The sequence below is a fragment of the Pongo abelii genome, chromosome 22 (genome assembly GCF_028885655.2).
Source record: "Pongo abelii isolate AG06213 chromosome 22, NHGRI_mPonAbe1-v2.0_pri, whole genome shotgun sequence".
Classification (NCBI taxonomy): Eukaryota; Metazoa; Chordata; class Mammalia; order Primates; family Hominidae; genus Pongo; species Pongo abelii.
Genome location: NC_072007.2, coordinates 46786828 through 46813026, shown reverse-complemented (window position 1 = coordinate 46813026; position 26199 = coordinate 46786828). Strand labels below are relative to the sequence as shown.

The 26199-nt window shown below is 47.5% G+C and overlaps 1 protein-coding gene and 1 pseudogene across 1 annotated transcript in view; both read left to right on the top strand.

Annotated features, from left to right (window-relative positions):
- Positions 1 to 26199, top strand: part of CLDN14 (claudin 14) — an 81698-nt gene that overhangs the window by 38526 nt on the left and 16973 nt on the right. The gene's annotated exons all lie outside the window — the stretch shown is intronic.
- LOC100455625 (26S proteasome non-ATPase regulatory subunit 4-like) lies at positions 16197 to 17677 on the top strand (annotated as a pseudogene).

The window sequence follows — 26199 nt, the reverse complement described above, 5'->3', positions numbered from 1 at the left end:
TCGGAACCTGAAGTAGCGGATCACAGCGGCATCTAGTGGAAGTTAGTGGTATAACAGTTGGCATAGACTAAGCAGAAAAAGCAAATACAGTAATTTCAAAATATTGTATTTTTTTCTTGTTTTTAACTTTTTTCTGAGACAGGCTTGAGTGCAATGGCATGATCATAATTCTCTGCAGCCTCAAACTTCTAGGCTCAAGTGATCCTTTTACCTCAGCCTCACAAATAGCTGGGACTACAGGCGTGCACCACCATGCCCAGGTAATTTTTTTATTTTTACATATAGATGGGATTTTGCTGTGTTGTCCAAGCTGGTCTTGAACTCCCGTCTTCAGGTGATCCTCCCACTTTGGCCTCCCAAAGTGCTGGTATTACAAGCACGAGCCACCACATCTGGCCTTTTTAACATTTTTGAAGTTAGGGTGTGACATACTAGATAGCATGTCATAATTTAATGAATTTATTTTATTTATCAGTGATACTACATCTTACAATTGATGGCATCTTAATTTCATCAAAATATAATTTTTCATATAAAACTTTGTAGGATGCCATTCATTCAGTAATTCAGTAATATTTATTGAGCATCTACTTATAACTGGAAGCTAATGACTTACTGTATGTATTATATTCATTGCATATATTTTAGTTGCATTATATTCAAAACTCTTGATTGTAATGCATAATGTAGACATTTATACATTAATGCATTGATATTAATCAGATCTAACTCCATTAATTTAAAAATCCATTCTTGGCTGGTGTATTAGTTCATTTTCATGCTGCTGATAAAGACATATCTGAGTCCGGGCAATTTACAAAGGAAAGAGATTTAATGGAAAACTCATAGTTCCATATGGCTGGGGAAGCTTCACAATCATGGTGGAAAGTAAAGAGGAGCAAGTCATGTCTTACATGGATGGCGACAGGCAAAGAGAGCTTGTGCAGGGAAACTCCCATTTTTAAAACCATCAGATCTCTATCACAAGAACAACATGAGAAAGACCCAGCCCCGTGATTCAATTACCTCCCACTGGGTCCCTCCCACAACACATGGGAATTCAAGATTAGATTTGGGTGGGGACACAGCCAAACCATATTAGCTGGGCATAGCGGCTCACACCTGTAATCCTAACACTTTGGGAGGGCAAGGCAGGCGGATCACTTGAGGCCAGGAGCTCAAGACCAGCCTGGCCAACGTGGTGAAACCCTGTCTCTACTAAAAATACAAAAATTAGCCTGGGATGGTGGTGCACACCTGTCATCTCAGCTACTTGGGAGGCTGAGGCAGGAGAATCACTTGAACCTAGGAGGCAGAGGTTGCAGTGAGCCAAGATTGTGCCACTGCACTCCAGCCTGGGCGAAAGAGTGAGACTCTATCTCAAAAAACAAAAAAATCCATTCTTGTCTAAACCCAGTAGCTCTCAAGCTGGCTGCATGTTAGAACTGTCTGTACAGTTTTCTAAACCATCAGTTCTCAGACCACACCTCTCAGAGATCTGAATTAATTGGTCTAGGAGTGGGGTCCATTCATTAAGAATTTTTCAAAGCTTCCCAAGTGATCTAATGTGTAGCCTGGGTTGAGAACATTTTCCTTCCTTTAGGTCAGGTGGATTCAAGATTACATAGGTGTTTTAGCAGTTGGGAAATATGTGTTTGGTTTTATAGTAGACAACTCATATTTTTATTACTATTTATGAATGCAAGGAAACTCTATCTATTAAAGCATTAGTGGATAACACTGAAACCATGATATTTAAGGAAATATTGGCTCCTAAAGACATCTATGTCAAATACTGAACAATTTGTATTTGATTCTTACACACCCAACATTATTTGAAGTGAACACCATAATAAGATCAGGAATGCTAATGAAGTGTAAAACAGTAGCTGTAAAGTTTACAAGATGTCTCAGTAACATGAAGCCTCTCAAGTGATGTCTATGCACCAAAATAAAGCAATCTAAGATATCATTTCCTCAGAATATCCTTTTCATGGCTGAAAGTGAACTCTGCTAATTTCAGGACTGACCCCTAAGCATACTACAGAGATGGCATAATGCTCTTGACCCCCTAGCTGGTCCAGTAGTATAATGTGATACCACATCAGACCTCAACAGGCATAAGAATAGTATTTCATGGGAGCCAGCTTGCAGAAGAAAGGACCCTGTTCATTTCTGCGCCCTACCTCTTGCTAACTTTGTAATCTTGGACAAGTTACTAAACTCATCAAATCTGTTGTTTCCCGGTATGCACAATTCGGATAATAATTCTAAGGTTCAGCTATTGTGGATGTTGGAGTTAACATAGGTAAAAACATGCTACACCTCATGATGGTTCCCTCTGACTGCTTTTGGCTCATTGTGGTGTGTTACAGAATATTCAAGAAAGAATAGCACCATTAACCCCTTCCATCCTGCCTCTTCCAACCTCTACAAACTAGTGTGCAGGGTTTGGGCACTGGGTCTATGTTTAAACAATGGCTTAACGCCTTTTGGGTTCCTTGGATTTGATTTAAAAAAAAAAAAAATGGGCTTTTCAAATTCATAAGACTTTCCATCCAGTGTTTCCTTGTGGCCTAGTAACAAGATCCTAAAATACATTCACTTTTATCTCCCTCCTGCCATCAAAAACAACCCCTCTCGAGGGCCAGGGGCTGGCTGGGAGCCTGGGGTGTGTTCAGCTAGAGAAAACCATGGGCCCTTTAATTTAGGGCCAGGCTGCTGAAAAGAGAGACTAACAGAGCCTCCCAGTCAGCACCCATCACTGGGTTGAACGTGTGAGTTTAGAGTCAGGGGGTGGCGTACCAGTCAAAGCAGCAGAATATCTAGAAGAAAAACAGTAGGAAGGAGATCTTCAAGGAGGAAATTTAGGAGCTTTTGGGCTTGTTCCCTAAAGCCCATAAGTTCCAGTTCAGTTTCATAGTCTCAGGCCCAAATGTCCTACTGACTTCAGGGGGACCTTGTCTGTGCTCTTTGAATGTGACCCGCCCTGGGTCAGATGACCATCTCCATGTCCCAAAGGTCAGATTTTACCCAGTTTCTACCATTCACACTAGTGTAACCCAATCATGGTTTCACTTTTCTAAAAAAAAAAAAAAAAGTCAGATATTGACTGAAACTCCCATTAATAATATATTTTAATGCCCTGCAGATGTGGCAATATAAACAGGCAGTTTTCTTTGCTTTTCATGTTGCTGATATAAACCGGGCAGATACATTTCATGCAAATGGGGCTTGACGTGGATGAAATCTTTCAGCCCTCAGATAAGCCATCATCCTTTTCTCTTCCAAGGCAGAGAAGGAAAGATGAGGGTGACATTGAAGGGTTCAGGATGTGGCAGGCCATTAGCCAGGCAGACAGCAACCACATCGCCGAGAAGATCTGCGGCTGAGCTGCGCCCCCCAGGTGTTAGCTGGGCCACCTTGGGCGGCTGATTTAAGCTCTCCGAGTTTGCTTTCTCATCATTAAATGCGATCTAATCATACCCCCTGCATAGGGTTCTGTGCAGATGAAATGAAATGATGTAAATGGAGTGGCTGGCACAGTGATAGCGAGTCTTATTAAAATATAAGGTGGTGCCTATTTGAAACTCAAAAGTAAACATGAAAAAGAATCGGCAACTTCCTACTGAAAGTGGGTTGACTTTGTAAAAAGAAAAGAAAATATGTAAGCAAAGAGGGAGCTAAAGAATGGAATGTATCAGCTGGGCACTGTGACGTGCGCCTATAATCCCAGCACTTTGGGAGGCCGAGGCGGGTGGATCACTTGAGGCAAGGAGTTCAAGATCAGCCTGACCAGCATGGCGAAACCTTGTCTCTACTAAAAATACTAAAATTCGCCAGGCATGGTGGCACAAACCTGTGATCCCAGCTACTAGGGAGGTTGAAGCAGGAGAATTGCTTGAACCCGGGAGGTGGAGGTTGTAGTGAGCCAAGATTGCACCACTGCACTCCAGCCTGGGCAACAGAACAAGACTCTGTCTAAATTTAAAATAAAATTTAAAAAAAATGAATGGAATGTGTCTCCTTCCTGGGAAATTATCCTCCAGACCCTGTGGTTGGTCAGCAGGACGTGTCACTGTCCGAGGCATCACTGTTATTCGGGCTGCAGTAACAGGTCCGAGGCTGCAAAGTCTGAGGTGGCCTCGTGCCCAGCCTGACCTCAGGCGAGCTCCCGGCTGAGAGGGCAGGTATGGGGAAGCCCAACCCAGCCCTCCCAATGTTTCATTTCATTGCCCACTCCCTGATTTCTGCTGGGTCTGGTGTTAGGCTCCTGGATATGGGGCCGTGTGCTAACTTGCCATAAACAGACTAAAAAGGGGGAACTTTGCAGCTAAGCCAAGTCAAACACCACATTGAAAACCTAGCCTGAGTTGCCCCAGGGTGTTTCCAAAAGCAAAGCAAACATTATAAATGAACAACATGCTCTAATTCTTCACCTCGTGGGACTCGCATTGGAAGACAGGTAGACTCTGTGTGCGCGGCTGGGGCAGGCTTCTGGGCCCAGTACTGCCCCCGGGGTTGCTCCGGAGGCTCCCTGATTTTCTCCACCAGCCCCCTGATGTTGTGAAAATGTTGCTCATCATCAGGAGATGACAGCAGCCCTGGTGGCAGCATTGATCATCTAAGGAGCAATAAATCCCTGCTGGCTTTGCCCAGCTGGTTCCATGAGCTAGAATACGTCACTCGATTTGTCTTTGGCTCTGTAGTCCAAGAATCAATATTTATTGTCTACGTGTCTAAATCAGTGAATCTCAACATCATAATGCATAAGAGTCACGTGGATTGGAACAGGGGCTGATATAAAACCACAGATTCCTAACCTCCCCTCCTGAAATTCTGATTCGGTAGGTCTGGGTTGGGGCCCTGGTATGGACATTGCAACAAGCCCCCTGCAACAACTTTAGAGACTCTAAACAGAGATAAGCCACTCTATTCTAATCTTGATCACTTTCTACTAATAGCCTAAATGCACTCAATCCTCCATTAATAACTCTCTGTAGGAACCCAGCCCATAAAACAAAAAGGCTGTGTGTATGCAGGTTTCAAGTAAAAACTTGGGAGGCTGAGCCAGGAGAATCGCTTGAACCTGGGAGGCAGAGGTTGCAGTGAGCTGAGATCACACCACTGCACTCCATCCTGGGCAACAGAGTGAGACCGACAAACAAACAAAAACCTTGGAGAAAGCTGAAGGCAATGGCCCTATTCACATCAAAGTGCTGAAGGTCAATTTCCCGCAGTTGCGGGGTTCATTGCCCCCACCAATGTGTGCTCTGGGCTTATTTCTTGAGTCCAATGTGTGCTCTGGGCTTATTTCTTATTTCTTGAGTCCTGTGGTCAATGATATCATCTCTCTACTCCTCCTTCAATGAAATTTCCTAAGATGCAACCCCAGAAAGGTTACCCTTCTGTCATATCAGTGATTGTCACGTGCCCTGAAACTGGCCAAATTAGAAAATAAAGTTGCTTCATCCAGGTGGATGGAGTGCAAGAGGGCACCCCCATCTGGGTGACTGAATTACAAAAAGTACCCTTGCTGAGCGAACCACCTAGAAGAAAGGGACAGGTTCCTGGCACCTCAGGCAGGGATCAAGCCTTGGTTGAATTTCAGCCCCCATGAGGGCCCCTCAGTGGCCATCTTCGTGCAGGGCTGATGGTGTCCAGGCAGACGCAGCCAATGGGGCCCAGACCTGAACCAAGACTGGTTTTCCCGTGTCTGTGTTGGAGCTGAAGGCCAGCTGAGAGGTGCCCCCACCTTTCTGTAGGCTGCTGTCTGCCACAGCCAGATCCTATGTGCATTTTTTCCGGGGTGGAGGGGAAGAGAGCTTAGCCATCGGTCCTCCCAGTTCCACGTCCCCATCGCCTGCAACAGTGCTCAGTTTATAGAGGCTTATACTTACAACAAGTCTGCTGATATTAAGTGCATGTATCCAATCTGAGACTGGAAATCTCCTATTTTATTCAAACAACCTGCTGCCATGCAAGTATTTTTCCTACCAGTTGGTCTACTGGTCTTTCACAGCTAAATCCAGACAAGAGATGTAAAATACAAGTTCGTATAGATCTTCCAGGACCAGAGAAAAGGCATTATTAGTATTATTATTTTACTTTTTTTCTTCTCTTTCCACTCACAATTGTCCCGCCTCACAAATGCATCTTCCTGTCTGGGCACAGTGGCTCATGCCTATAATCCCAGCACTTTGGGAGCCCAAGGCAGGTGGACAGCCTGAGGTCAGGAGTTCGACACCAGCCTGGCCAATATGGCAAAACCCCGTCTCTACTAAGAATACAAAAATTAGCTGGGCATGGTGGTGGGTGCCTGTAATCCCAGCTACTCATGAGGCTGAGACAGGAGAATCGCTTGAATCCGGGAGGTGGAGGTTGCAGTGAGCCAAGATTGCGCCACTGCACTCCAGCCTGAGCAACAGAGCAAAACTCCATCTCAAAAAAAAAAAAAAAAAAAAAGGCATCTTCCTCTCGCTGACAACAGTGTCACCCTGTGCTGCACCACCAGTGGCCAAGACACATTTCAGTGGCGGAGACTGAGACTGAAGAGCTAAGGAAAGTAGCAAAGGAAATTAAACCACAGCCCTCACGGGGCAGCCCCCACAGGTGCCCCCAGCCAGCCCCCCGGAATAACACTAAAGCCACCGGCCAAGGACCAGGAGTGCGGCTCCTAACTCATTGCTTTGAGGGTGGATCACGCAGGTGTCTCAAGGTGGTTGGGACCTGGGCAGGGGCAGTAAGGGGGCAGTGACAGATGTGACCTGTGGACAGGAAAGCTGTCTTGGCTAAACGGCGATGAAATAAGGAGTGATTTCTGGGCTTCGTTCCGGCTTTCCCAGGCTTAGATTGAGCCTTTAAGATGATCTGTGCAAAACGTTTGAAGTTGGATATTTTCTCAGCTCGTTTGGGGCCTGCTGGAGTTTGCTGAAAGATAAGAGTTATTGGAGATATGAAAGATCCATCTGAAAGGAAGGGAAAAGAAAACAGACCCTGAGCCCCTTCCTGTTGGAAAGCAAAGAGAGCCTGTGTGTGTGTGCCTGCAGCCTGCCTTCCTTCCTTCCTCCCTTCCTCCCTCCCTTCCTTCCTCTCTTCCTCCCTCCCTCCCTTCTTTTCTTCCTTCCTTCCTCCCTTCCTTCCTCCGTTCCTTCCTCCCTTCCTCCCTTCCTTCCTCCTTCCTTCCTCTGCTTTCTTCTCCATTGGCTGGGAGGGTATCCTGAGTGATTTGCAAGCATTTGCTCTCAGGGGTCCATGTCATCTGATTTAGACTAGGAAGGGGGAGCAGGGGATGCTCTTGTGCCTAAATCTCCTGCCTGGTTCTAAATTTGGAGGAATTTGTCCCTAGAAGAAAGGCTTCTAAATCATTTCAGATAGAGCACAGACTCTAGAAACCCTGACTTTTTTTTTTTTTTTTAAAAAACAAGGTCTCACTCTGTCTCCCTAATTGGAGTGCAGTGGTGTGATCATGGTTCACTGCAGCCTCAACCTCCTGGGCTCCAGAGATCCTTCCACCTCAGCCTCCGAAGTACCTGGGACCACAGGTGTGCACCACCATGCCTGGCTAATTTTTGTATTTTTTTTGTAGAGATGGGGTTTCACTATGTTGCCCAGGCTGATCTCAAACTCCTGGACTCAAATGATCCTCCCTCCTTGGCCTCCCAAAGCACTGGAATTACAAGCATTTTGGGAGCCACTGCACCCGGCAGAAACCCTGATTTTTATAACACAGTATATTAGCATCCTAGGGCAGCTGTAACAAAGTACTTCAAATTCGATGGTTTAAAACAACCAAAATTTACTCCCAGTTCTGGAAGCCAGAATTCTGAAATCAAGGTGCCAAGAGGACCATGCTGTCTCTGAAGCTCTAGAGAAGAAGGCTTCCTTGCCCCTTCCAACTTCCAGTGGGGCCTGGCCATCCCCGGCATTCCCTGCGCTACAGCTGCAATCTCCACCTCAGTCTTCACATAGCCCTTTTCCCCCTGTGTCTCCTCTGCTCTTATAAGGACACCAGCAGCATTGGTGTAGGATCCACCCTAATCCACTGTGACCTCATCTTAACTCATTACACCTACAGCCCTACTTCCAAATAAGGTCACGTTCTGAGGTTCTGAGTGGACAAGAACTTTGTGGAGTAAGAACACTCTCTAACTCAGTGCATGGGTTGTAAAATCACCTTTGCTTCTTAGCCTGTGGGCTGGGGGCTCTGGCCCCAAGCTCCAGGCTGTCAGGAGGGAAGCTGCAACTGCTCATTGTAAACATCACCATCTGCATTGATCAAATGTGCATGCAGCACCTGCTTTTTTGATTAAGTCAGTATGATTTCCTGAGACTCCAAAACTCAAATGGGCAGCAAAAAATTTCAAATTTCCTTTTCCATAACTGAATATGATTTCTGTCTCAAGCCTTTATCCCACCCCATAATGGAGTTCTTAAACTTGACAATTAAACAAAATTCAGTCAATTCAGGATAAACTTGATCCAATCAGACTTTCTGGTTCCCCTTCATTTATTTATTTATTTTTCTGAGATGGAGTTTCACGCTTGTTGCCCAGGCTGGAGTGCAATGGCACGATCTCGGCTCACAGCAACCTCCGCCTCCCGGGTTCAAACGATTCTCCTGCCTCAGCCTCTTGAGTAGCTGGGGTTACAGGTGTCCACCACCACGTCCGGCTAATTTTTGTATTTTTTAGTAGAGAAGGGGTTTCACCGTCTTGGCCAGGCTAGTCTCGAACTCCTGACTTCAGGTGATCCACCAGCCTTGGCCTCCCAAAGTGCTGGGATTACAGGCGTGAGCCACCGTGCCGGGCCTCTGGTTCCCCTTTCTGTGCAAGGGGATTTGTTCCTCCGCCCAGGGAACTCGAGTAACAGCAGGCATCTGAGGGAAGTTTGGGAACATCCAGACCTCCTGTGTGGTCCTCATCTGGATACAGATGTCTACGGGGATGCACAGGAAGACCTGTGGTCCTTGAGCAGAATCATTGTATTCATCTGCCAAGAATGTTGTAACAAAGTTCCACAGACAGGGCGGCTTAAACAACAGGCATTTATTGTCTCACAGTTCTGGAGGCTGGAAGTCCGAGATCAAGGCACCCACAGGGTGGGTTTCTCCTGAGGCCCCCTCCCGGGCTTATAGATGCTGTCTTGTCCCTGTGCCTTCCCAGGGTCATCCCCGTGCATGTGCCTGTGTCCTCATCTCCCCTTCCTGGGAGGACACCAGTCAGATTGGGTCAGGGCCCACCCATACGAACTCATTTTAACTGAATCGCCTCTTTATACACTCCGTCTCCAAGTACAGCCACATTCTAAGGCACTGGGGGCCAGGACTTCAACATATACATTTGGGAGGGGACACAGTTCAGCCCCTAACAATCATCTTTTCATGCCAAGGCAGTAACAACTCAGATTCACTAGAACATGCCAGTGTGCAGGGACCACAAAGCTTCTTTAGTTCTCCTCCTCGTGAGACCCTCTCCCACGGGCAGCCCAGGGGACTTCAATCTGTTAGGAATATCCTCTCAGCCCTGTCTGTTTGAAACAAGCTTCTTTGATTGAAATGGGCCTTATTAGGTAAATATTTGCTTGTAGATTCCACTCTCGTCAGTCCTGTTTCTCTCTTCCCTGGCGTCATATCCTACATGGCAACCAGTGTGCAGGAAATCTCACAGTCCCCCTGGGAGAGGGGATGGTCTCCCGGTCTGTGCCAGAGGCTAGTCCAACATCAGCCTCTGCTGCCCAGCAGGTGTCCACCCAGCGCGGGTGGGCTCTTTGCGAATCCAGTCGATGTCCCCGCAGAAGATCCTGAGGTCCTGCTCTTGGGGGCTCTCACGTGTGAGCAAGTCCACCATGGTGATCCCCCCAAGCTCTAGTGGGATTCCCACCCCATCCTGGCCAAAGTGGGCTCTTGGCATCCACTGGCTCCCAGCCAGGACTTGGCTCCCAGCCACTCTGTACCTGCTTTGGGAACACATGAGGATTCTGGGTCCCCTCCACACCATGGAGGAGATGAAGGCTGTGAGAAATCCTAGCATGTGCTCATCCATCCCACCTTCCTTCAGCCATGTGTGTTCCTTCAATACCCACCCACACTCCCATTCTGAGATGGGGCCTTCTCCAATGATTCCAAGCAGGGGGCAGAAAAAAAGCCCATTTTGCAGAGGCTCCTGCTCCACAATGTTAGCTGCAGGAGAGACTGTGGTAAGTGTGCGGCCACTAGGCTTCCCTTCCTCGCCCTCCCTCCCTCCTCCTCATGCCCCAGGACTGGAAGAACTGAGCTTCCCTTGCTCCTTGAAGCCAACACTGGCATGCAATGTCCTGAGTTTTCTGGATTATAAGAACCTCAAAGATCAGACCTGCCGGCCTAGGTCTTTATACGGTAATCGGAGCTAAAGGAACCTTGAAGATTATCTCTTACCAATGCCTGGCTTACAAGAACACTGTCTTGCTGAGAACATAAAAACCTATGTTATTAGAACCCACATTAAGAAAGCTTAATGTGTCTTGCCATTTCTCCTCCGTGCCCTGCCTCCCAGGGAAGGCAGAAGAGCAGCCCTCTCTACTCACAGACCCCAGCTCAGGACTCCTGTGGTGACACCCCCAACTGTGGGGTGGACCCAGAGACCAGGGCAGGATGAAGGCCCCTCTCAGAGCCCCTCACAGCTGCTTTCGGGGAGGCTGCCCTTTTACCTCCTTGAGTCTAGGAGTCTCGACCTCCTCCCAGGGGGGCAGAAAAACAAACCAGTAAACAAAACACGGGCTCAACAGTATCCTCTCAGGGTTGGTTCTGTCCCGCTTTTGGACTTCAATGCCTGACTTAAAGGCCAAGAGTTTGAGATGCTTCTTTGCCATCTTGTCTGACCCATCTCTCCCCACAAAGACACAGTGGCTCAGAGCTCCCAGGCAGAAAGGGGGACTCTGAGAGCTTCCTCCTACAGAGAACGTCATTCTCTCACAGCTCCAGAGGCTGGAAATCCAAAATCAAGGTGCCGGCAGGGCCACGACCCTCTGAAGGCTCTAGGGGAGGCCCCTTCCTTGCTGGTCCCAGGCCCTGGTGGCTCCAGGTCTCCTTGGCCTTCCCTGGCTCGTAGTCGCATCATCCCCATCTCTGCCTCTGTTGTCACGTGGCTGTCTTCCCTCTTCCATGCCTATCCCCTTTTTGTAAGAAGAGCAGACATTGGATTTAGGACCAGTATAACTTCATCTTTAGTTTTTTTGTTTGTTTTGGTTTGGTTTGGTTGTTTTTATTTGTTTTGTTTTTTGTTTTTTGTTTTTTTTGAGACAGGGTCTTGCTCTGTCACCCAGGCTGGAGTGCAGTGGCACAATCACTGCTCACTGCAACCTCCACCTCCCAGCCTCAAGAGATCCTCCCACCTCAGCATCCCAAGTAGCTGGGATTACAGGTGCTCGCCACCATGCCCTGCAGCTAATTTTTGCATTTTTTTGTAGAGACAGAGTTTTGTCACGTTGCCCAGGCTGGTCTCAAACTACCAACCTCAAGCAATCCTCCCGCCTCAACCTCCCAAAGTGCTGGGATTACAGACGTGAGCCACTGCACTCAGCCACATCTTAACTTAATCACACCCATAAAGACTCTATTTCCAAAGAAGGTCATAGTCTGAGGTTCTGGGTGGACATGAGTTTTGCAGGGACACTATTCAACCCACTTCAAGGACTCCTCACTTAATGCATCATGATACTGTTCTTACTCCAGTAGTGAGACCCCAGCCCAGAGTGGGTGCTTGGGAAGAGAGGCGGGCTGTCCACATGCACCTGTCCTCCCAACATGCACCATATTTACTGGGAAAGCTGTACAGCCTCACACATGACCTTCAGTAGTCCCCGGCCTCCTATGGTCGCCAGGCCCGAGGCATGCACTCCAGGCTCCCCACTTTCCTGAAACAGCCCCACCCTTCTCCAGATCTTTTATGACCATTTGCTTATTTGCTTATACCCCTCCTTGTTCCAAAAAGGATTTCAGGCAGATGGTTTTTATTACCAGGCTAAATGAACACAGCAAGATCCTGTAGCAAATACAGTCTTCTCAGCAAACATAAATTTCCATGAAGTCAACATGAAAAGACCCAAAAAGTACTCGGAAATTAAAATGATTGTGTTAAGCTTGACATCAGGCCCCTTTCTTATTTTCATTGACTTGCTGACACACACTACATTCCTCACCGTTTTGCTTTTGAAAGCTTTGTGTGTTGCTTCTTGTTTTCTGGTAGCCCCTTTATGGAAGAGGCCCCCAGCTGGGAAGGGAGGTTCTTGAGGTTATTAAGAGCTGAACACAGTGAGTAAGTGCCTTGTTTTAGGGCACAAACCTTAGGAAAGAGACTGTGAGTGAAGTTCATCAGGGCATCTGGGGATCCTAGTTCCTGCACCAGAGCTGAGCCCTTTAATCACATGGACCCTAATTAGTTTGCTGGGGTGAGGGTTGAACCATTGACTCATGTTTTGTACTAAAAACAACGGAGGAGATGCAGCCTCCCAAGTTAACATGATGCAAATGAAGGCCTTTCTCCGGCCTTTGGAAAGGTTTGGCTTTGCTGCTGCCAAAAGTCATTTCGAGAAAACAATGTGTGTGTGTCCAGGGGTGTGTGTATGTGTGTTTGTCTGTACACTTGCGTGTGTGTGCCCACACGTGTTGGCGCATATGCACGTTGATGCATATCTGAATATGTTCATGTGTTTGAGAGGAGCAGAAAGCAGAAGCAGTGAGGAGGGTGCAAGCAAACCTGGTTCCATGTGTATCAAACTGAACAGTCAGAGAAAGGCCCAGGTGGGAGAGTCTCTTGAGGCCAGGAGTTCGAGACCAGCCTCGGCAACACAGAAAGACCCCCATCTCTACAAAAAATTATAAGTAAAAAAAATTTTTTGGCCAGGCATGGTGGCTTACACCTGTAATCCCAGCACTTTGGGAGGCTGAGGCAGGTGGATCACTTGAGGTCAGGAGTTTGAAAGCAGCCTGGTCAACATGGTTAAACCCCGTCTCTACTAGAAATACAAAAATTAGCCAGGCATGGTGTCAGGTGCCTGTAATCCCAGCTACTCTGGAGGCTGAGGCAGGAGAATCACTTGAACCCAGGAGGTGGAGGTTGTAGTGAGCCAAGATCACGCCACTGCACTCCAGCCTGGGTGACAGAGTGAGACTCTGTCTCAAAACAAAAAATAAAATAAAATAAAATAAAATAAAAAATTGAACTAGCAGACATGGTTGTTCGCATCTGTAGTCCCAGCTCTTTGGGAGGCTTAGGCAGGAGGGTCTCTTGAGCCCAGGAGCTCAAGGCTGCGGTGACCCATGATCAAGCCATTGCACTCCAGCCTGGGCAACAGGGCAAGATCCTGCCTCTAAAAATTAAATTAACAAAGTTAAATAAAATAAAATAAAACAGAGCATTCTTCTCCCTTTGGGAGGGGATCTGATGATATCTGAATGTCTCTGGAGCCTCTGACTTCCTCATCTCTAGACTGCCTGGTCCGTGGCAATCTAGAGAGGTGCTTCCAGCCAGGCCGCAGCAAAGTCATCCTGATCCCTCAGCCGTAAGAGATACAGCTGGGCCTGGGAGTGGAGAAGAAGACCTTGCAGAAAACTGTGTTTGAGATTCACACTTGTTCATTCAACGGCTCCTGGTTGAGGGCTCAGTGCTCATCACAGCTGCCTCCTCTGATAGCTTGAGGGAGGGTTGATGGCTCTGGCTGGCTACTGGGGGAGGAAAGAACTTGAGGCTTGGATGGGAGGCCCAGGTGAGGCCCGGATCTTCCTATGGCCAGCCCTGAGGACTGGACGTGATGCCTGGCAGTGATAACAGCTCCCTCGCAGTCATTGTCAAGACTAAATAACAGTCTATGCAGACGTGCTTAGGAAATTATAAGGTCCGAGGCAGGCCAGAGGGTCAGGTTAAGAGGGCAGCAACTAGGTGGCATCCAGGACAGGTTTGACCTTTGTCCAGAGTGGCAGTGGATGACTCTGCCATCATCCCCGGCCCCCCACCACGCCCTGCCATCAGCTACTCAGCTGCCCCATCCCATGAGAGCCAAGCCCCTGCCCAGGCTGGGGAGGCCTTCCCACAGCACACCCTGGAGAAGAGGACACTGCAGGAAGCTCCATGTGTTGTAGCCCAAAATCCTGACTGTCACTCATCCTCCTGGGGTGGGCATGAATCAAGATTTGCCATTGGTGTCTCAGCATCAGCTGGAACTGAGAAAGGAGGGAGGTGTTGTGTTGATTAATATCTGAGAACATTTATTCCAATAAAACTCCTTACTCCTAAACAAGTGGACAGCTGCAAGACCACATTTGATGGGACAGTCCAATTCAGAATGGCTAATATCAGTTTTGGATGTTCTGTCTCTCTCTCTCCTGCCGCCCCCCCCCCCCCCCAACTCTCTTTCTCTCTCTCTCTCCATATATATATATATATTTTTTTTTTTTTTTTTTTTCTTTGAGACAGAGTCTCACTCACTCTGTTGCCCAGGCTGGAGTGCAGTGGCTTGATCTCGACTTACTGCAACTTCCACCTCTCAGGTTCAAGTGATTCTCCTGCCTCAGCCTCCTGAGTAGCTGGGATTGCAGATGCATGCCACCACACCCAGCTAATTTTTGTATTCACTGTGTCGGCCAGGCTAGTCTTGAACTCCTGACCTCAGGTGATCTGCCCACCTCAGCCTCCCAAAGTGCTGGGATTAGAGGCGTGAGCCACTGTGCGCGGCCTCTTTCTATATTTTTTATTGTAGTAAAACACACATAACATAAAACGTACTATTTCAGCCATTTGAAGTACATAGTTCTGTGGCATTAAGTACATGCATATTGTGCAGCCATCCACCACCATCCCTCTCCAGAGCTTTCTCCTCATCCCAAACTGAAAGTCTGCACCCATTAAACTGTAACTCCCCATCCCCCCGCCCTCAGCCCCTGGCACCCACAATTCTACCTTTTGTGTCTATGAATTTGACTATACTAGGTATCTCATAAAAGTGGAATCACAGGCCGGGCGTGGTGGCGCACACCTGTAATCCCAGCACTTTGGGAGGCTGAGGAGGGTGGATCATGAGATCAAGAGATCGAGACCATCCTGGCCAACATGATGAAACCCCGTCTCTACTAAAAACACAAAAATTAGCTAGGCATGGCGGCGCACGCCTGTAATCCCAGCTACTCGGGAGGCTGAGGCAGGAGAATCGCTTGAACCCAGGAGGCAGAGGTTGCAGTGAGCTGAGATCCCGCCACTGCACTCCAGCCTGGCAACAGAGTGAGACTCTGTCTCAAAAAGAAAGAAAGAGAGAGAGAAAGAAGGAAGGAAGGAAGGAAGGAAGGAAGAAGGAAGGAAGGAAGGAAGGAAGGAAGGAAGGAAGGAAGGAAGGAAGGAAGGAAGGAAGGAAGGAAGGAAGGAATCAATCACAGTATTTGTCTTTTTGCAATGGGCATATTTCACTTAACATAATGTCCTCAAGGTTCATCCGTGTTGGAGCATGTGTCAGAACTTCCTTTTTCCGGCTGGATGTTGCATTGTGTGGTTACAGCATATTTTGTTTATCCATTCATCTCTCAGTGCACACCTGGACTGCTGCCACCTTTTGACTATTGCAAATAACGCTGGTATGAATGTGAGTGTGCAAATACCTGTTTGAGTCTCTACTTCATTCTTTTGATCTCTTTATATTTTAAGAGACAGTTTTTTGGATGTCACTTCTCATCAGTTCGTTCCTGGGAAGCTCAGCTGGGAAGTTACTGGTATCTGTCTCATCCAAAAGGTTAAATCTTCCAGTGTCCTGAGTACACACCAGCAATTAGCAAATGCAGGACCACATTGAAATGCCTGTTGCTGAGATTGTTGTCAGCTAAATTATGGGTGCCAGGTTGATAACAGTGAGGTTGCATTTCACAAATGTGTCATCTGACTTTCAGAAACTTCCATTCATACCAGCTATGATCTGACAGCACCAAAGAAGCTGCAACATGAACTAAGGTGTACCTAGCTTCAGAGAAGAAAAGTGTAAAAGGAACCTCTTTAATTCATTTCCTCACTGATCTTCTCTATTAAATACATTGCCATCAATTAACTTTTCTATTCTCTATTTGGAAATTTCCTTACTAAACAAGATTCTGATTCTTTCTAAGTAGACTATAAGGCACTATTAACCCAAGTTATACATGAAGGATTATTTCAAGAAATGGGAGGGAGGAGGGTGGCAGAATGGTGTTGGAAAGCACTATGGTGTGTGTGGACAACAGTGAGTATGTGCAGAATGAGGACTTCTTCCCCATCCGGCTGCAGGCCCAGCAAGACGCTGTCAACATAGTATGTCATTCAAAACCCACAGCAGGCCGGGCGCGGTGGTTCATGCCTGTAATCCCAGCACTTTGAGAGGCCGAGGCGGGCAGACCGTGAGGTCACGAGTTCAAGACCAGCCTGACCAACATGGTAAAACCCTGTCCCTACTAAAAATACAAAAATTAGCTGGGTGTGGTGGCAGGCACCTGTAGTCCCAGCTACTCGGGAGGCTGAGGCAGGAGAATCCCTTGAACCCGAGAGGCAGAGGTTGCAATGAGGCGAGATTGTGCCATTGAATACCAGCCTAGGTGACAGAGCAAGACTCAGTCTCAAAAAAAAAAAAAATTAAAATCCACAGCAACCCTGAGAACAACATGGCCCTCATCACACTGGCTAATGACTATGAAGTGCTGACCACACTCACTCCAGACACCGGCCACATCTTGTCCAAGCTACACACCGTCCAACCCAAGGGCAAGATCACCTTCTGCACTGGCATCCACGTGGCTCATCTGGTTCTGAAGCACCGACGGGGCAAGAATCACAAGACGCATATCATTGCCTTCATGGGAAGCCCGAAGGCAATGAGAAGGATCTGGTGAAACTGGCTAAATTCCTCAAGAAGGAGAAAGTAAATGTTGACATGATAATTTTTGGGGAAGAGGAGGTGAGCACAGAAAAGCTGACAGCCTTTGTAAACACATTGAATGGCAAAGATGGAAGCGGTTCTTATCTGGTGCCCGTGCCTCCTGGGCCCAGCTCGACTGATGCTCTCATCAGTCCTCCGATTTTGGCTGGGGAAGGTGGTGCCATGCCAGGTCTCGGTGCCAGTGACTTTGAATTTGGAGTAGATCCCAGTGCTGATCCTGAGTTGGCCTTGGCCCTTTGAGTTTCTATGGAGGAGCAGCAGCAGCAGCAGGAGGAGGAGCCCAGATGAGCAGCTGCAGCTTCTGCTGCTGAGGCCAGGATTGCTACAACTGGGACTGAAGGCTCAGACGAGGCCCTGATGAAGATGACCATTAGCCAAAAAGAGTTTGGCCATACCGGACTTCCTGATGTAAGCAGTGTGACTGAGGAAGAGGAGATTGCTTATGTCATGCAGATGTCCCTGCAGGGAGCAGAGTTTGGCCAGGCGGAATCAGCAGACATTGATGCCAGCTCAGCCATGGACACATGCCAGCCAGCCAAGGAGGAGGATGATTACGACATGATGCAGGATCCTGAGTTCCTTCAAAGTGTCCTAGAGAACCTCCCAGGTGTGGATCCCAACAATGAAGCCATTTGAAATGCTATGGGCTCCCTGGCCTCCCAGGCCACCAAGGATGGCAAGAAGGACAAGAAGGAGGAAGACAAGAAGTGAGACTGGAGGGAAAGGGTAGCTGGGCCTGCTCAGGGCACTGCATGGGAAGTGCAGAATATAGGGTTAGATGTGTGTTATCTGTAACCATTGCAGCCTAAATAAAGCTTGGCAACATTAAAAAAAAAAAAAAAAAAGGAAATGGAACCTCTCATTTCCCATTAGGTTTATATCTGATTTTTCATTCATATCTGACAGAAAATGAGAGGCTCTCCAAGGTAGGTGTTGCAATTTTTGGACAGTGACTTGGTTTGCCTTTACTGTCACTTCATTGTCACTTGTCTGAGGATGAGAAGGTGTCCCGAGGCAGAAAACAGAACAGACCAGAGGATTGGGAAGGCACCTTGCTTTCGCTCTATATTTGGAAATGAACTCGACTGCTGCGATCACTAGTGCAACATCTTGCCGTATTGATTAACCTGTACTCAGGTAGCGCTGGTGACAGAAGCGATCCATCTGTTCCTAACGAAAATCAGAGCCTTGGCCAGATGCAGTGGCTCACACCTGTAATATCAACACTTTGGAAGGCTGAGGCAGGTGGCTCACTTGAGATCAGGAGTTCAAGACCTGCCTGGCCAACATGGTGAAACCCTGTCTCTAATAAAAATACAAAAATTAGCCACACATGGTGGTGCATGCCTGTAATCCCAGCTACTTGGGAGGCTGAGGCAGGAGAATCGCTTGAACCCGGGAGGCAAAGACTGCAGTGAGCCAAAAATCATGCCACTGCACTCCAGACTAGGTGATAGACTAAGACTCCATCAAAAAGAAAAAAGAAAAACAAAATCACAGTCTCACTCCATGTCATAGAAATAGTGGCAACTGTAAGGTACACATATGGCTAACTGTCAGGGGGTGAAGTCTGTCCCCCAAAATGCATATTGAAGCCCTACCCTCTGGTGCCTGTGAATGTGACCTTATTTGGAAACAGAGACTTTGTGGATGTCATCAAGTTAAAATGAGGCCATTAGAATTGGCCCTAATCAGCCCAGTGCAGTGGCTCATGCCTGTAATCCCAGCACTTTGGGAGGCCGAGGCAGGCGGATCACCTGAGGTCAGGAGTTCGAGACCAGCCTGACCAACATGGAGAAACCCCGTCTCCACTAAAAATACAAAATTAGCCGGGCATGGTGGTGCATGCCTGTAATCCCAGCTACTTGGGAGGCCGAGGCAGGAGAATCACTTGAACCCGGCAGGCGGAGGTTGCGGCGAGCCAAGATCACGCCATTGCACTCCAGCCTGGGCAAGAAAGAATGAAACTCTGTCTCAAAAAAAAAAAAAAAAAAGCATCTTAGAATTGGCCCTAATCTAATCTGACAGGTGTCCTTATAAGAAGAGAACGAAATGTGAGGAGACATGCAGGAAGCCCACCATGTGATGAAAAAGGCAGAGATTGGAGTGGTCATGCTGGAAACCAAGGAATGCCAAGGATCTGGCCACCACCAGAAGCCAGAGGAGGCCAGGAAGGCATCTACCCAGTCTCAGAGGAGCACAGCCCTGCTAGCGTCTTGGTTTTGGACTCCTGGCCTTCAGAACTGCAAGGCAACAGACAAATGTCTGTTGTCTCAAGCCTCCCAGCATGTGGCACTGTGTTACAGCAGCACCAAAACACCAATGCTCTGGCCAAGTTTCGGGGCTGTTCTCTTGGTGGAAAAGTAACCATCTCTTAAGTCTGAATTTGCAATTCACTGTTCATGTCAGAAAGTACAATCTTTGTAGGGACATGGATGAAATTGGAAATCATCATTCTCAGTAAACTATCGCAAGAACAAAAAACCAAACACCGCATATTCTCACTCATAGGTGGGAATTGAACAATGAGAACACATGGACACAGGAAGGGGAACATCACACTCTGGGGACTGTTGTGGGGTGGGGGGAGGGGGGAGGGATAGCATTGGGAGATATACCTAATGCTAGATGACGAGTTAGTGGGTGCAGCGCACCAGCATGGCACATGTGTACATATGTAACTAACCTGCACATTGCGCACATGTACCATAAAACCTAAAGTATAATAATAATAATAATAAATAAAATAAAATAAAATAAAATAAAATAAAATAAAAAAGAAAGTACAATCTTAAACCCAAGAACATGGGGCTTTTGAATCCAGAATCTAATGGACATGCTTGCATAGATAGAATCCGAGCCTCACGCTCTTCCTACCTCACTCATCTTTGGGGCAGTTTTGTGGGATTTTCCTAAGGAAAGGGTCTATTTTTTGAAAATGGCCCCAAGGCCTACAGTTCTAAATCCAGACTGTGTCTGAGCATGGACAGTCTAGGTTCCTGTATCCCTGCCCCCCAGTGGGGCCGTAAGTCCTGCGTCCTCCTCAGTGAAGGGCGGAGACTACCCATCCCTGCAGTGGGTCCATATCTGGCCCTGTCCCCCCTGGCTCCTTACAGGGCAAGAGAGGCACTGAAGCTGCTTCTTTCCTTCTTTATTGCAATTGGCCTAGTTCCTGGCTTCTTTTCCTGCCTATATCACCAGCAGGGAGGGAAGGAGACTCCTTCAACAAGAAGGTCCCCACCCCAAATAGTGCCATTGTCAATGCCAGGAATCCAAAAGGTCCCAACCCACAAACCACAACACCCTTCTCCACGAAAGGGTAACAAACGCTCTCCTTCGGCAATACTTACGATGGATAAGGCACCACGCCGGGCACTTTGCATCCATCAACTCACACAGCTAAATCATTACCAAACCTGGGCTCACCGTTCTTTTAACCAAAGATGGAAGACCCTTTTCCAAGGCTGACCTGCACTCCTAGTTGCCATGGAGAAAGAAGAAACCCCGGTTCCTTCACTGCGTGGTTCCTGTGAGGCCTCAGAGGCAGCAGCTGCCTTGTGCTTCTCTCTCTGGACCTCACGTGACCTCTAAGCCTCACTGGACACAGACCCTGTGACTCCAGACAAAGGGTCAGGAACTTTCTGAGGCCCAGTCCAGCAATTCCTGCTCAGAGAGACCCATGGTTTGAAACCAAATGATGCATTTGTGCAGCTCTCCAGTTGTAACATTTGCCCAAGGGCTGTGAGCTGCGAAGCTAGCACTGGACCGGGCTCGCTCCTCAGGGCCTCTGAACCCAGCGGTGCAGAGAGAGATGCAGACCCCGAGTCAGAAACAACACCACCTGGCCATGCAAGGAGCTGATGCTGAGATGCAAGGGTTGCAGTGAGGCCTTGGGGAGAACTTGCAGCTGCCAACTCATTCTGGAGATGGATACAGGGTAGTAACATGAGACAGTACCGTGGTAGGAGCCCATAAGGTGAGGCCAGTGTGCTCGGTTCAAACCCTGCCTCCACCACTTACAGGTGTATGACCTTGGGCGGGTGAGTTCACTTCTCACAGTCTCTTTTCCCATCCATAAAATGAGGTTAATAGGAGTGCCTAAAGCAAAGGTTGTTTTAGGATTAAATTAGTAAATAGATGTAATATGCTTAAAACCACAGCTAGCACACAATGAATGCTGCCTTTGTGTTCAGGACCATTGTGATTGTTGTTACTATTGACACAAGCAGTCTCCTTAGGTCAGAACTTTGCAAAGATATCATAGGCCTAGCACCAAGGTTTTCATGGAAGCGTAGTGACTTTCACAGGATATGCTGTTGATGAATAGAGCAAGGTCAAGTTTTACCACGACCTTTACTGTAGCAAGTCAGCTAAGGATCCACTAACTGCAGACTCAAATTGTCAGCATGTGTGTCGCCCAAATCAAAGGGGACCCAAAACGGTAACCCAAACGCCAGGCATCTCTGCATACATAATTTTCCCTTCATTAATTTGTTTAGTCAACAAACTTTTGCCAGCTTCCTAATGTGTCAGACCCTAGTCTGGCTCCATGAGAAATCAAAAAATTAATCAAGCTTCAAAGACTAGTTGAGATCAGAATAAAGGTGATCTATCTATCCATCCATCTACCCATCTATCCATCCATCCATCTGTCTGTCCATCTGTCTGTCCGTCAGTCTACCCATCCATCCATCCATCCATCCATCCATCCATCCATTGAAACATTGACTAACTTCCATCATACCCAGCCCATCAGGATATTTGCTGCCCTGACTCAATGGGATGATTTTAGGAATGTTAGGAAAATGCTCAAGACTTTCCTCTTCCAAATCCTCACTTACCCCCGATTGGCATTCGAAGTTTTACTATTAAATCTTTATTCCTTAGACTTAAAAGTACCTCCTGGTAGGGACAAAATGTTGAGCCATTATGAGTCATTTACACCTTAGAGTTTAAAACCAGACCCAAGGGCAGACGTTGATGGAAACTGGAGGAGCCAAGAGAAGAGTCCCCTGCCCACTCAGGGAGAGGATTGGGAGAGAAGGGCTGGAGCCTCAGAACCAGCCTCTGTACCCCTTCATTTTCCCTGGCTCTGTAGGTGCCTGTGGCTCTGACTCTGAGAGGCAGGAGGGGAAGGTATAGTGCTAGCCAGGCTCCCTGCTACTCATACGTGCTGGAGTCCAATAACTATTTGATGAACGAAGAACAAATCAATACCTTTCTATTTAGATTTCGTCACATCATGTTTCTGTGACTTTGCCCTCTGGTCCAGGAAACACTGTTTCATCCAAGAGGAGCCTTGGACCAGGGTCACAGGGCAGGGAATTTTCATACTTCAGCCCAGAATGACTTGTTCCAAAGAAAATCAAGACTAATAAAGATTTCACGAAATATCTACAAAACAGAACGTTATGTCCATTTCATTCACTGTCATAGTATAATATCCCTAAAAACTATCATAATATTTTAAAGCAATTTGGAGTTTACATTTTCTCTCTGTGGGGTTTCCTAATAATACAAAACGAATGCCAAGAAATCAAAGCCAGTTGTAAACTAAATGTAATGAACTTGTAGCCAAATCATCTCAAAGACAAAGTTTTAAAAAATAATTTCTAAAAAGTGCCCAGCATAAAATTATAGATAATATGGGCATATTTTACTATTATGCTAGTACCCCTATATATTCCAATATTCTTAAAATGTTGTTCAGCAAAGGCAATGATTCTATCTCCAAGTTAGTTCATTCCTTTAACAGTTTCATTTCAGCCTGTGTAACTTCTTTAGGTGGAGTAGAGGATCTAACGAAAAGGTCTATTTCGTTGTCAGGTAAAATTCTGCGTGGTTTTACGTAACTTTCCTGGCATAGATAGTGAAATAGTATATCTGGTGGGAAACCTCTAAGGATAGAGGATCTGGGCCTGTAAATGACCTGAACCAAAGTTGTTTTTGTTTGTGACTGTTCACTTCCAAAAAAAGACCAAAAAAGCTATGCAGATGTGGGTTATGTCAATCCTCCATCAATAACATTTAACAGATGCTTCCGAATGCCTGCTCCAAGCTCCTGACACTACTGGATGGGCTGTCTTTCTGTCCTTCACCGTCCCATTGCCAGGGACACGGGGGCCAGGCTTCTGGTCCATGCCCAGGGCATTTGTCCACACCAGATTCTTTCGCTGCATCTTTTTTTTTAAATACCAACCAGAGCCCGGCAGATTGATGCACGCTGTGGAAGACACGCAGAAGCCCAAGTGAGTCCCTGGCCCTGGAGCATGTGCGGTGGGCTCAGTGAGGAAGGGGCGGAATGCTTGTCATGTTAAATCTGTGTCTCTCAGCACACTTCTGAATTCCAGAATCGCCCACAACGATTTTCAAAATTGAAAAGGAACTGGGATTTGTGCCTTGAGAGGGTCCCCAAACCTTGGAGCCACTCAGGGTGCTGGCTTTCGGCTACACATTCCCACCAAGAGATTTCATTCTTGCAATCTTCAAGGCCAAACATCTCTTAATCACCGAATCATTCCTCAAAGGGCTGGAGGCATTCCCAGCCCTGACCAGTTCCCTCAGCCACCCTCAGGTGCTGCCTTCACTTCCAGCAGAACTCTCCCTAGCCCTCCTGGACATCGCTGTCAAGCAAGTGTCTTGACCTTCCAAGAAAGTCACCTTCTTCCGTCAGCACTGGTTTCACAGTATGCCATGTCTCTTATCTCCAACTGGTAGCAAATTGTCCCTCTTTCCACACTGTGCTCCTTGACCCATCCAGCTCCACATTCCACCAACAGACCATCCGAATCACCCACAGCTGCAGTTGTAGAAAAAAGCAAACAAACAAAAGCAGTTGCTCGTTGATCAGAATCGACCAGCATGCATCTAGGGCCCACAGCAGCCTAAAGCCTGAGAAGCTGAGTTACTCAATAGCAGAAAAGCCCAAAGCAGTGTGAGGACAACCGCCAGGTGGTGGCTCAGAGGAGGACACAGTCGCTGTGGGCAGGTGGGCAGGGCGCAGGAGGGAATGAGCTGTGGATTTTTAGTAATCTACAACAATCAGGCAGTTCCAGGACACAGGGAAGTGAGTGTGAACAGCCAATGGACCCGGAGCCGAGAGCCTGGGCAGGCGTAGGCTGGACTATGGACGCCCTGCAACCTGTGAATGTCTGCTCTGGCCAAGCCACCTCCTCTCATGCTAGCTAACCAAGCGGCACGTGTGCCCACGCAGGCCGTTCTAAGGAACACTGTAATTGTCTAGACAATTTTCTCTCAAATACTCCGTCCTGGAAGCGTCCAGTCGGCAGAAGAGGGAAGGCAGGAGGGTAGCAGTGTCCCGGCTGAGTCCTCTTGCACATGGGAGCTGGAGTCCAGCCACGCTCCACAGTGGCTCCGGCTGGCAAGGGACCTAAACAGGAAGATGGGATTTGAGGTTTCCTGCATGTGAGTTTGGGGTGAAACTGTGGATGTGGGGTGGGCAGGGCTGGGGTTGACAGTCATCTGTTTTGGAAGCCCTGAGGCCCCGCCGGTTAGATGTGCATGCGGCCAGGGGTCCGAGCATTCTCCAGGTGAAGGGACCGTGCTGGCCCTGCAGGAAAGGAAGCTGCAGGCTGGTCTGGGCGGCCTCCAGAGGACCCCACGCAGCTGGCATGAGGGCAGCCAGGCTCCTAATGAGCCAGGAAGGACAATAATCCGGTTCCTGAGTGTTTGGGCAGAACTCTTTTCATCGCTTACCAGGCCTGTTTGGAGCACGGACTGAATCTGTTCAGTGTTTTGAGGCCACGGGTCAGCTCGGAGAGCTTGGCGCCACTGCCCCTTTCTGTTTGCTGGGACTCCCTCGTTTTTCTGCAAAGAGGGCCAGTCAGACTGTTCCGAGTTTCCAGACTTGGAAACATTCTCCTCCTCCCTAAATACACCCCTGCCCTCCAACACAGACACATATTGGGATGGCAGAAGAGGGGGGGAAAGTGATAGCTCTCTCTCAATAAGGGTAAAAAAAATGGTGCTGAAGAGGAGAAATGCCATACAATTTGAGACGTGAGTTAATCCTTTAGTTACCTGGGGCCCCACATCCCCAACAGCTGCCACGGCTTCCCAGGATGGGCAGGAGGGACCCAGGCAAAATAGAAAAGGAACCGAGATTAGTGTCCTGAGACGGTCCCTAAACCTTGGAGTGCTGTCCTCACTGGCTTTAACTGGGTGCTGGCTTTAATTCCTGCAGTGTTCAAGGCCAAACATCTCTTGATCACTGGGTTTCATTTTTGAAGTCTTGGGAAACCAGAGGACAGCTCATCATTGTGTGCGTCCAGGGGCTGGGTCCAGGTCTGCTGTGAAAAGATGCTGTCGTCTGAGCTCAGCGTTCATGCCTGTGTCTCTCAGTCACTCACTGGAGTTGGGGACGGGCTTATCTGTTAGGACGATAAAACTTCCGTAGCATACGCCTTGCATTTGCTGGTATCTTTCCCAAACGGCTTGTCGGTTTTTACATATATTATCTCAGCATCTTCTAGATGTCTCTGCAGAGGAGCTATTCCTATGTAGACAGTCATTCCTATGTAGACAGTGAGTAATAGGCTGAGCAGCTTGCCCAAGATTAGTCAGACTTGAAGCCAGCGCCAGCCCCCATCCTTATCTGGCTCCAATCTGATTTGCATATCTCAAGCTTACTGTGTTTTATTTACCCATCTGTATAATGGGTTCGATGCTTCTTAAGACACCTACAGAAAAATCTATAAAAAGGAAGACACATAGATTATTCCTTTGGTGCTATGAAAATGTCACTATTAAATATTTCCTGTTTTCCAGTTAGTTTTTTTTTAGATAAAGATCAATAAAATAGAATATGTCCATTATTGTTTTTTAAAAAATCATTCTGTTTTGCATTACACAGAATAAGAAGTCTAAAAGTCTGTTTTCAAGGCTAGTACCGATGTGTTTTTAAAATGCAGGTGGCCAGCCTTGCCAGTTCAGGAATGATTCTTGGCGTTTTCAAACTCAAACGTTCCTCCTTCCAGCTGACCTGTGGATTCTTACTCACACCATTTGCAGGACAAGTGGCTGCCAGGGCCAAGGACTTTTCACTGGGTGACCAACAGCAACATCGTGTGTGGAATTTTCTACTCCGGGCCATTTGCTGAGAGGGCTCCTGGGCCTAAGCTGCTACCACCTCCTTTATCTCTCCCTGTTGGGTGACTCTGCAAAAAGAAAGACAGGAGAAGCTGAGGCTCATTCACTCACTTTGTCTACTTCATTCCCAAGAGAAGTGTCGAGGGGACCTGCCAGGGTTAGGGGAAG